Source organism: Oncorhynchus keta, chromosome 1 (genome assembly GCF_023373465.1).
Source record: "Oncorhynchus keta strain PuntledgeMale-10-30-2019 chromosome 1, Oket_V2, whole genome shotgun sequence".
In the NCBI taxonomy this organism is placed as follows: Eukaryota; Metazoa; Chordata; class Actinopteri; order Salmoniformes; family Salmonidae; genus Oncorhynchus; species Oncorhynchus keta.
The window spans coordinates 43,550,108-43,562,646 of record NC_068421.1 but is presented as its reverse complement, the minus strand read 5'-3'; the positions used below and the strand labels follow the sequence as shown (position 1 = coordinate 43,562,646).

The 12,539-nt window shown below is 48.1% G+C and overlaps 1 protein-coding gene across 5 annotated transcripts in view; it reads left to right on the top strand.

Annotated features, from left to right (window-relative positions):
* LOC118396429 (neuronal PAS domain-containing protein 1-like) overlaps nt 1–12,539 on the top strand; it is a 101,677-nt gene that overhangs the window by 60,093 nt on the left and 29,045 nt on the right. The window contains exon 1 of one of the 5 annotated variants that reach the window (XM_052525586.1): nt 2,755–3,261. The exons of the other annotated variants lie outside the window; for them this stretch is intronic. The gene's annotated coding sequence lies outside the window, so the exon portion shown is untranslated. Of the gene's footprint in view, nt 1–2,754; nt 3,262–12,539 lie in introns of those variants that run through there. 5 annotated transcript variants of the gene reach the window in all.

The window sequence follows — 12,539 nt, the reverse complement described above, 5'->3', positions numbered from 1 at the left end:
GAAATGATCTTCAATGTTCCCTCATGCATATTGCATACAGGAAGCGTATTGTTATTTTTGCTCTATGCCACCTGGTGCAATGTATTTTATAGTGCTCTTGCAGTCATTAATGCCATCGTTGTATTTTATGGTTGTGTTTTATAGTCACGGCGGATTACATCGCATCTGTTTGGGGGGTTTTTTGGCACTGGGAACCTAAGTAAACAGATTTGAGGAATGTAACGCTTCACGTTAAGGTTGTGCACTTCTTGTTCTTCAAAAATAATGACACATTTGTATTATTAGTCAAATATTATATTTCTCAAGACTTCGTTGGAGCAGTTTTTAAAAAAAAAATCTATTTCCCCAGAATATGTTTGGAGGGTTCTGGGCAGAGCCATGTGAGGTCAGAGGGGCGGGTCTCTCTCAGCATCCAATAGGGTCACACACCTCACTGTCAGTGATCATTCGGGCAGAGACGGAAGAGGAAGCAAGACATCCCACTCCCCCCAAAAAATTCTGGTTCATATACAGTCAATGAACTAATAAGCATACCAGACCCAACTGCTAATGCAGTGGTGCCTAGGGGAGAGCCAACCCGTTAAGCTGATCAGAACAAATGTTTTTTCTCCCAATGGTAAACGGAGTGTGACGTCTTCATTTATTCAACCATTTTTGATATTTGTCATTGAAGTCTGAATGACACTGACTCCTGGCGGTGCCCTGAGGCAATGTTGATACTTCTGCTCATGAGGGTTCCTAAGGGGATATTTTTAAGACACAAGGCGGTTCCTTGTTTTGATATTGGAGTGCCTGGCGACCCTGTACACACCTGTATTCTGAACCCTGTGGATGATTACTTATATATGGAGACAGACACACGTCCCCGTGAGTCACTCCTTCAAGGACGTCGGCAGGAAGGTTTTTGGAGGGCAAAATCACCCACTCTGTCTCTCCGGCTCACAGCGGATCTCTTCTGAAACAGACAGAAGAGAGGAGTAGACACACACAAACACAACCCCCAAAAGGCCCTTCTCTCGCTTTGGGCTTCTTCTTTTGAGTGGGGGAACTTTCTACTCCTGTGCTCAGTGTTGTTTTTGTTCTAGTGGCTGGGCTGGGCTGTCAGCTGTTTAAACTGCTGAGGGGTGGGGGGTCCACTGGGGGTCTTTGAGGAATTCACTGGCCTCCCTCTCTCTCTCTCTCTCTCTCTCTCTCGGTTGTGGCTGCCTTCTCAACCAGGGAAACCGAAACACTGAATGCGTCTTCATTTGCCTGAACTTTTCACACGCCTCTCTTTTTGTTGCTACGAGTCAGCTCGTTTACGTCGCACGCCCCGGGTACCAAAGCAGCACTTTTCTTCTCCCTTCTGTGCCTCTCCTTCACACAATGTTAAGCCCATTTTAGCTTGACATAATCTAAAATGGTACTTATCTCATTTTATGTCCACCTCAATGCATTAACTTCAGCTATTTCCCTTTTATGTAGCTGTTTTTCTTTTTTTGGTGAGTGCATTGAGAAAGAGAGAGAGAGGGGGGATTTGAAACCCAGACCACGGAGTAGACAGCCTATCAGTATTCAGTGGAGAAAGTGAGTGATGGAGAGAGAGAGACGGAGAGAAAAAAAGAGGGGGGGTGATGTATCAATATTCTGAGTAGTGTTTGAGGGCAAAGGGAACGAACAGAGGGGGGTGAGGATGGAGGAAGGGAGGGAGGTTGGCTGGAGAGAGAGTACTTGAGTGAGTGTCTGAATGTGATTATTTGCTCATGTATGCACATGCTTGTGTGTGTGTGTGTGTATGTGTGTTTGTGTGTGTGTGTGTGTGTGTGTGTGTGTGTGTGTGTGTGTGTGTGTGTGTGTGTGTGTGTGTGTGTGTGTGTGTGTGTGTGTGTGTGTGTGTGTGTGTGTAAATGCTTGTTCATGTGCACACTTTGCGTGATTGTTTTGCAGATCCTCACTTGTGGACGTGTTTGTTGGATAGAATGTGCATAAGACTAAGGAAACAGTTTACAATGTGTTTGTATGTGATGGAATCTCCCATTTGTTTCAGTTACACATACCCTCCCTCCCTTCTTTCCCTCTCCCTCTCCCTTCCCTCTCTCCCTCTCTTCCTCCCTTCCCTCTCTCCCTCCCTTCCCTCTCTCCCTCTCTTCCTCCCTTCCTTCTTTCCCTCTCTCCCTCTCTCCCTCCCTTCCTCTCTCCCTCTCTTCCTCCCTTCCTTCTTTCCCTCTCTCCCTCTCTCCCTCCCTTCCCTCTCTCCCTCTCTTCCTCCCTTCCTTCTTTCCCTCTCTCCCTCCCTTTTTCTCTCTTTCTCTCTCTCGCTATCTCTTCCTCTTTCACTTGTCTTTTACTCTCCCTGCTAATCAGCATTTGAAAGGCAGCTTTGACAGTGAGAAAGAATGTGAGAGGCAGCAGGAGGAGGGGTGTACGAGAGAAAGAGACACAGTGAGTGACAGAGAGAGAGAGAGAGAGAGAGAGAGAGAGAGAGAGAGAGCGAGACCGAGGCAAGGGCTGTACAAGCATGCCTTTTATATTTACTAGCGACTGAGGGGAAGAGAGAGAGAGTGAGAGAGAGGGTGAAGAGAGAGACAACCGATGTGCACAGCTTTCCCAAGAGGAAATTAAAAGAAAGAAGCTCAGCGAAAAGAGTGAGAGAGAGAGAGGGGGAGGGAGAGAGGGGGAGGGAGAGGAGGAGAGAGAGAGAGAGAGATAGGGGGAGGGAGAGGAGGAGGAGAGAGAGAGAGAGAGAGAGAGGGGGAGGGAGAGGAGGAGGAGAGAGAGAGAGAGAGAGAAAGAGAGGGAGCATGCAGGCGAGAGGGAGAGAGAGAGAGAGAGAGAGAATCTCACACTGGCTGTCTCCTAATCCCAGTCCATCTCTAAGAGGGAGCAGAGGGTTAGTGAAGTGATCCAGAGCCAGCATAGCGTCTCTTCTCCACCAGCTAGCACCACTTGCGTGCTCATACACACACTCTCACACACACACACACACTTGCAACGGGATTCCGCGGTGGGTCCGCCTGCCTGCCTGCCTGCGTGTCCAGGTCTATTGTGAGCGTGAGGAGATTGTTGTGCCTCCAGTCGGTCCAGCCAGCCAGCCAGCCAGCACAGCCCCAGTGCGTTTGGGAGCAGGGGACCCCAGCTGGGCTGTTTTGAGGGGCACAGGAGTCTAAAGAAGAGGAGGAGGAAGGAAAGAGGAGGAAGAGGAGAGAGTAAGTGCACTCAACGCTGGAAAGGAGTCAACGCTGGAAATGCCCATCAGATTAGGCCATCCTGGAACAACTTCTGGTCAGTGTACACACACACACACACACACACACACACACACACACACACACACACACACACACACACACACACACACACACACACACACACACACACACACACACACACACCACACACACACACACACACACACACACACACACACACACACACACACACTTCCACTGTTCGATAAGTTGATGTGATGTTGTAGAAATACTGTCAACTGGTCGACATTCCAACAGTCGTGTGAGTGTTATATGGCCGGACGGTTGTGTCAGTTTGCGAGTGCCCTAAGATGTCACGTGTACTTTTAGAATGAAAAAGTTACTCGTTTTCAGAGAGTTTCAGGGGAAGTCCCACTTTCTTTGTGTCAACTACTCTCTTCGATTCTTAGCAAAGTTAGGAAGGTGTCATGCGTACGGACACGTTATGGTTCTCTGCTCTTAACAAAAAAGGGTCTGAGTCGTAACATGTCATGTAGTGTCAAATATTCATCTTTGGACCAGGTGAAGAGAGTCTGTGGCGATATCAGTGTGTGTCACTAGTTCACTCTTTAAATGGAGAGGAAAGCCATATAGTCGAATGGATATGTGACATTTTCGGGTAATGGTGAAGGAAAACACATTGGAAATGAATGTACGTGTGTAAATGTCTGCTCGGGACTGGATGTTATTGTCTGTGTATTTATTCAAATAAACTGGATAAAAGTTGCTGGCTCAACAAGGCATAAGCGAAGTACTTGCTTCCTAAGTTGTTGACTTTCTGCCAGAAAAGGTCAACATGTATTACTATGGTTATCATTAAGACATCGTTGAAAAAATATATATTTATAAACGATGTCATGTTCTTCAGCCGTGAACAGCATCATTTCCATGACATTACCTGTCTTCTGTGCCTCTTTCAGAATAAGAAGTATCAGTAGGTTGCTGTGAAGGAACGAGAGAAAAGCCCAGTTGGCTGGATGGATGATTGTAGTTCTTTAGGGCACGAACAGCAGGTGGCCCTAATTGACTGTAACAAAATGCCTGTGTAATCCGGTGCCTAATGGCAAAATAGTACATACATCGCCAATGCTATTCTATAATCACACCATACAATAGAACAGGGATCACAAGGTATTTTATGGTCGACTACGCGTGTCAGTTGTCTAAGGCGCTGCTCGCCGTGTGTTTGTAGAGGCACAGCACAACTACATAAAAGGGAGGCGGGGAAGGGTGACTTAGGGAAGACAGAGTGGTGCATTAACAAACAAATGTGTGTGCGCGCACGTGTGTGTATGTGTGTGTGCGCGCAATAATGTGTTTGTATATGTCCGTATGGGTGTGCTTGTGTGTGTGTGTGTGTGTGTGTGTGTGTGTGTGTGTGTGTGTGTGTGTGTGTGTGTGTGTGTGTGTGTGTGTGTGTGTGTGTGTGTGTGCAAACAACCTCGGGGACCAGTGTTTTTACCCAGGGGTGTATGTCCCTGGTCTGCCTTCGTGGAGTGTGCTGTTTGTTGACTGTTTCTGTGCGAGAGTGCTGTGAGGTATAGCAGCACCATCACCATCTGCAGGGCTCCACCTGCTCAGTCACCGCAGGTGCAAGGAGAAATCACTCCACCCAGTGTCGCATAACCCCTCCATAGACCACAATAAGACTGTTGATCTTAGAAGATGTTTTCGGGCTGTGGCGGTTGTGTCCCGTATCGTTTAAAAAAAAACACAAAAAAAAAACACGGGGATCGAAAACCGGTCCAGACGTTATTGGCAACACAGGCGGAAGGCGGTTTCAACAGCGTCACTCGGTCCTGTAGGCTCTGAAAGGAGAAGACGCGCATTGTCTCGATCAATCAGTAATGGCTCATGTTAGTGCTTGTTGACCGTGTTCAAACCAGCACTTGTCTTCTTTGATTTTTCTGTTTGACATTCTTGACCCTGTCCCTCTTCTGCACCAGAGAAAACGACCTGAAATGTTTTCCTAATAAGGTGGAGGGATCATCCCTGGCAACCGGGCCGTGATATATTTGGCTCTGTTGAATAACGTGTCAACGAACTAAAACCTCCAACAGTTATTGCAGTGAAAGGGGTCTGAGAGGCCACAGTCACATGGAGGAGCGAGAGGGTTGGATATTATAGACCTGACAGGTCGACACGGGGATGGTTGACACGGGGATGGCGTTGGTAGTCGTGGATGGGGAAAGACGTGGTTGACACGGGGATGGCGTTGGTAGTCGTGGATGGGGAAAGACGTGGTTGACACGGGGACGGCGTTGGTAGTCGTGGATGGGGAAAGACGTGGTTGACACGGGGATGGCGTTGGTAGTCGTGGATGGGGAAAGACGTGGTTGACACGGGGATGGCGTTGGTAGTCGTGGATGGGGAAAGACGTGGTTGACACGGGGACGGCGTTGGTAGTCGTGGATGGGGAAAGACGTGGTTGACACGGGGATGGCGTTGGTAGTCGTGGATGGGGAAAGACGTGGTTGACACGGGGATGGCGTTGGTAGTCGTGGATGGGGAAAGACGTGGTTGACACGGGGACGGCGTTGGTAGTCGTGGATGGGGAAAGACGTGGTTGACACGGGGACGGCGTTGGTAGTCGTGGATGGGGAAAGACGTGGTTGACACGGGGATGGCGTTGGTAGTCGTGGATGGGGAAAGACGTGGTTGACACGGGGATGGCGTTGGTAGTCGTGGATGGGGAAAGACGTGGTTGAGGAAAGACGTGGTTGACACGGGGAGGGCGTTGGTAGTCGTGGATGGGGAAAGACGTGGTTGACACGGGGACGGCGTTGGTAGTCGTGGATGGGGAAAGACGTGGTTGACACGGGGATGGCGTTGGTAGTCGTGGATGGGGAAAGACGTGGTTGACACGGGGATGGCGTTGGTAGTCGTGGATGGGGAAAGACGTGGTTGACACGGGGAGGCGTTGGTAGTCGTGGATGGGGAAAGACGTGGTTGACACGGGGATGGCGTTGGTAGTCGTGGATGGGGAAAGACGTGGTTGACACGGGGAGGGCGTTGGTAGTCGTGGATGGGGAAAGACGTGGTTGACACGGGGATGGGGATGGCGTTGGTAGTCGTGGATGGGGAAAGACGTGGTTGACACGGGGATGGCGTTGGTAGTCGTGGATGGGGAAAGACGTGGTTGACACGGGATGGCGTTGGTAGTCGTGGATGGGGAAAGACGTGGTTGACACGGGATGGCGTTGGTAGTCGTGGATGGGGAAAGACGTGGTTGACACGGGATGGCGTTGGTAGTCGTGGATGGGGAAAGACGTGGTTGACACGGGACGGCGTTGGTAGTCGTGGATGGGGAAAGACGTGGTTGACACGGGATGGCGTTGGTAGTCGTGGATGGGGAAAGACGTGGTTGACACGGGGATGGCGTTGGTAGTCGTGGATGGGGAAAGACGTGGTTGACACGGGGACGGCGTTGGTAGTCGTGGATGGGGAAAGACGTGGTTGACACGGGGACGGCGTTGGTAGTCGTGGATGGGGAAAGACGTGGTTGACACGGGGACGGCGTTGGTAGTCGTGGATGGGGAAAGACGTGGTTGACACGGGGATGGCGTTGGTAGTCGTGGATGGGGAAAGACGTGGTTGACACGGGGATGGCGTTGGTAGTCGTGGGGAAAGATGGGAGGAAAGACGTGGTTGACACGGGGAGGGCGTTGGTAGTCGTGGATGGGGAAAGACGTGGTTGACACGGGGACGGCGTTGGTAGTCGTGGATGGGGAAAAGACGTGGTTGACACGGGGATGGCGTTGGTAGTCGTGGATGGGGAAAGACGTGGTTGACACGGGGATGGCGTTGGTAGTCGTGGATGGGGAAAGACGTGGTTGACACGGGGATGGCGTTGGTAGTCGTGGATGGGGAAAGACGTGGTTGACACGGGGATGGCGTTGGTAGTCGTGGATGGGGAAAGACGTGGTTGACACGGGGAGGGCGTTGGTAGTCGTGGATGGGGAAAGACGTGGTTGACACGGGGATGGCGTTGGTAGTCGTGGATGGGGAAAGACGTGGTTGACACGGGGACGGCGTTGGTAGTCGTGGATGGGGAAAGACGTGGTTGACACGGGGACGGCGTTGGTAGTCGTGGATGGGGAAAGACGTGGTTGAAGACTCTCGGGTGGTCATCGACACGCTCTTTTCTGAAGACTTTCTTTAGCGTCGGGAATGAGGAAGACATGTAGACAGGCGGGTAGACGTTCTGGTTTGTTTGACTGTTGACTCACCGTCAAAGAGGATAGATAGACACACACACAGAGGTGTTGGACTGTTGACACACACAGAGCGAGCGAGCGAGCGGGAGAAGTGTGTGTGCTGCGTTGACAAACAGTGTCTGCGTCGGTGACAGAGGGTGTCAGCTCAGTGTCAGTGAGATGCGTTTAGTGTCACACTCTGCTGACCTGATCTCCGGTCAGTCTGTCCACTCTGTCCCGCTGTGGCTCCTTACATAGCCCCTGCTGTCATTCACACACTGCCCTGCAGGGAGCCAGCGGCCCGGAGATTTACCCACACACACGGACGCGCACACACACACACACACACACACACACATACATACGCGCACACAACGGACGGACACGTGCACACACGCACTTACACAAGCACAGATGCAGACACGCATACATACACACCCACGCACACACGCGCATACACACACACGGACGCACACATGTATACAGGTAATTGCCACAGTCATAGAATCCCTTGAGGAAATGGGGGATATAACGTTTTTTGAAAGCAGGTGCTTCCACACATGTGGTTCCTGAGTTAGTTAAGCAATTAACATCCCATCATGCTTAGGGTCGTGTACAAAAAAATGTAGGGCGGGCCATTATTTTGGCCATTATTCTGGCTACCATGGCTATGCTCCCATAGCATGACAATGCCCCCCCATCCACAGGGCACGAGTGGTCACTGAACGGTTGGATGAGCATGAAAACGATGTAAACCATATGCCATGGCCGTCTCGGTCACCAGATCTCAACCCTATTGAACACTTGTGGGAGATTCCGGCGCGGCGCCTGAGACAGCGGGTTTCCACCACCATCAACAAAACACCAAATGATTGCATTTCCCGTGGTAGAGTTCCATATGCTTGTAGAATCGATGCCAAGGCACATTGAAGCTGTTCTGGTAGCTCATACATGGCCCAACACCCTATTAAGACACTCTATGTTGGTGTTTCCTGTATTTTGGTAGTGTCCTGTACCCTGTACATTAAAGAAATGTCACAACTAGCCTGATGGAAACAGCAAATGTGTCGGTAAACTCTCCAAATGTCGATAAAACGACATTCCCTGGACAAGGTGGGGTATTTTTGCGTCTGTAAAAGGAATCATGCGAGAAATGTCAGCGGAAATGTATCGACGTGCAAATATTGATATAATTACCATCATATTGCAGTAATGATATCTTGTGTGGTCCTCCCCAGGCTCCCACTAGGAAGTGGGAAAGCTGCAGTTGATTGCACTACAGATAAAACAAGTTACGATGAACTTCACAGGGTGGTAATTAACATCAAGGGTTTTATTCCGGTGACATGATGCCGTTTGACCCCAAAATATATCATCTTTTGTCCAGTAATAATCTCATCACGTAGGCTACACTTGCACTGTATCTGTGAGCTGTTGGTTAGAGCGCACGTCCCTAGACCAGAATGGGCTCATCTGCTGTACCATATAACACCATTTTGTTTGTGACAAAACCATCAGTAGAGTTGAAAATGCGATGGAAACCCAAATAACTTTTTATTCGGTACATGTTATTTTTACGTGCACTTTTGTCATGACCCACAGCCTTTAATCCGCAACAAGTCAATTTGATCGAAATACCTCTCTGGTGGGAAAATGCGCATCACGAAACCCAGAGGACAAAAAAGACCATAGTTTGGGGGGATTTTCACTAAATGTAATCTGTAGAACAGGCCTTTGGAGGAAGGATCGTTGACACATACTGTACATTTGGACATGTATCTAAAAGCATAATTGAGAGATAGTTGATCAGAAGTTGACATTGCCTTCGCCGGGCCTCCTTTAACTGTCCGTAGCGTTGCGTCTGTAGGTACCACAAAGCAGCATTGGTGTAACATGAAGCTTTCCAGCTTGCTCTGTGATATGAGTTAGTGTTTCGATTTCAACTACTTTCTTTTAACATTCATTTTTGAATATTTAAAGACATAAACATAACGTTAGCAAATGTTTTTTATATAGTGTTGAACCTAATACTCTACTCTCTTCGTAAATTCACTCTGGCTATCTATTCTGATTTCAGAGCACTCTCAGTCTGAGTACCAGAGAGCAGAATAACTGATATGACCGGTGTCAGTAAATGTAGGCAAAAAAAAAACGTAATAAAATAGTTGCCAGTAGCACAGTTAGTCACCAACGCTCGTGACAACATGAAAACAGCCTCGCCACCTCTGCTAGGGCGAGTAAAACGGTCAGAGTGAGGTGTTTGAGTCCGGAAGTAGCTATTAAAGCTAGCCAACTTTAGCCAGTTAGCTTGGGTGCTTTCGGATCAACCCCTACTCCTCGGGCTAGAGCGTCCAGTGTGTGCTCTGAAGGCTTCGAAAGCGAAAAGCTCTTCATTTACAAACGGACAATCTGACAAAGCTCCGAATTTAGGAACGCCCAGAGCGCACTCCGAGGGCACTCCAGAGGGAATTTACGAACACACCCTACTTAAGCATTACCAACAGAGGGAAATGAATTCAGAGTGAAAATGGATTCAAAATGTTTGCGGTGACTTGCAGGATGTGCAATGATACAAGTAAAAGGAGGAGGTTACCAATTTCTCTGTATAAAATGGGCCATAACTGTAAAACTAGTAGAGATCGCACTCTGTAAATTTGATATGCCTGTAGAATATATTATTTTCAGCAATATATTGAAACATGTTCATGTTTATATTTTTATACATTCATAAATGTTTGCAAAAAAATGCTTATTGAAATCAAAATACTTCTCCTATTACAGAGCAAGCGGTAAAGCTTCATATGATACCAATGTTTGCTTTGTAGCACCTACAGATGAAGCATTATGGAGTCTTAAACGAGGCCTGGGTAATGCCAAAATGTCATAAACTTTGATCAATTATTTTTCAATTCTGCTTTTAGATACACATTTCTCAATTGTATAAACAATCCTTCCTCCAAAGGACCGTTCTATGGATTACATTCTCTAAAACGACATTGGAGGCAAATTATGGTAGAGAAATGAACATTCAATTCTCTGGCAACAGCTCTGGTGGACATTCCTTCAGTCAGCATGTCATTTGCATCGTGTGACAAAACGGCGCATTTTAGAGTGGCCTTTTATTGTCCCCAGCATTAGGTGCACCTGTGTAATGATTCTGCTGTTTAATCAGCTTCTTGATATGCCACACCTGTCAGGTGGACGGATTATCTCGGCAAAGGAGAAATACTCACTAACAGGGATGTAAATAAATTTGTCCCCAACATTTTAGAGGAATAAGCTTTTCGTGTGTATGGAACATTTCTGGTATCTTTTATTTCAGCTCATGAAACATGGGACCAACACTTTACATGTTTGCGTTCACATTTCTGTTCAGTATAAATGCACTGAGGATATTCAAACACACTGTACTGTACATAAAAGGACAAGGATACAGTATACACACACTCAAGAAATGACGTAAATATTCTCGCTCTCTCTTACATACTGCCCCCACAAAAACACAGACCAGTACACCTGCCAAGAAAGAACAGACAACGTAAATAGACATGTGTACTGTACAGGGCAGGTACAGTGAAATCCATTATGCACTGTACACAACTTATACAACCCTTATAAGCCACTGATACTGTGAACTGACCTTTGTGTATTTCTATTTGAATGTGTATGTATATGTGTGTCTGTGTGTGTGTGTGTGTGTGTGTGTGTGTGTGTGTGTGCGTGTGTGTGTGTGTGTGTGTGTGTGTGTGCATACTGTATGCATGTGTGTGTGACCCTGTGTGCTGGTGATGCACAGGTCAGCTTGTTGGTTCACCCGCACCCACCCGCATGTGCGAATAACCCATCCACAACTGCCTGACTATACATGATAAAGTGAAAATCTGAAACCCGCAAATACAGAAAATGTGCCGAATAGTTCCCGTTCACGTTCTCTGCCCAAGTTCCCAAAAGCATTTGGCGATTGGGGTGTATCTGGTGGGCGCATGCAGTTAGGTTCTAAACATACTTGTGCACGAATGCCAGATAAAAATAATGCATGAAAAACTTCAATGTAGCCTATAGATATGAATTGCGCAACAATTGTACATTTAAGGATTTTTTTTTTTTTATGCATTATTTTCTCTTTATTCAAACCGCTCGCCACCTACCCGCCCTTCACCCACACAATATTCCATGACTCTAAACCCGCGTATATAACTGCGGGGTTATGAGTCACCCCCGCACGTTACACTGTGTGCTGGGCTATGGCATGTGGTTATTTAGAGGTCAGTGGTGATGTTCTCCCTGCCCGAGGGAAGTGGATTTAGTGTCTCTCTTCTAAAACTGTTCCCAGATAACAATGCGTAGGTACAGCATCATTATGCATCTCTTGCTCTATCTCCCCAAGTCCTTTCTCTTTTCCTTTCGGACGGTTTAGGAGATCTTTGTTGATTTTCTCCCAGTTCTGACTCACAAGTTCCACTTCAACTTGATATCGCACCTTTCGTTACGTTAATAAAGCCTTGACCTATTCTTCTGTATATCTATGCTGCTTAGGCTGCTCTCTGATATTCATCTCCCGGCCGTCAGGGCTACTTTCATGTACGGCTGTTAAAGTGGGTCTGCGGCGTGTTGACAGTGTTCCCATACAGTATTACCATGCTATCTCAGCGCTCCAGCCCCACGGTGGATCATCATCGTGGAAAAGCATGGATTTTCTGTTGCGGCGTGTCCGTGAGGACTAGGACATGAAAGAAAGCCTACTGAGGCCCCTATGAAATGAACGAGGAGGAGGGAGAGAGCGATCGATTAGCAGACGTGAACACTAGCGCACCTCCCTCTCTTCCTTTTTCCTCTCTCTCCACCCCTCTCTCTATCTCTCCCGTCTCTCGTTCTCTACACCCATCCCTCTCTATCTTTATCTGTCCATCTCCATCGCCATCCACCCCCGTCCTCTCCATCCATCCTTCTCTCTGGAAGGTTCCACAGTAGATCTCTTGGTTCAGTGGTCATTCAGCTATAGGTAGGGCCTGTTTAGGAATGGTCAACCCCAACTGCTCTTGTTCCCTCGTGGCCACACCGTTCGTTCCGTTCCATCCCTCCTTCCCTCCTTTCCTCCTCATTGCCGTGACGATAC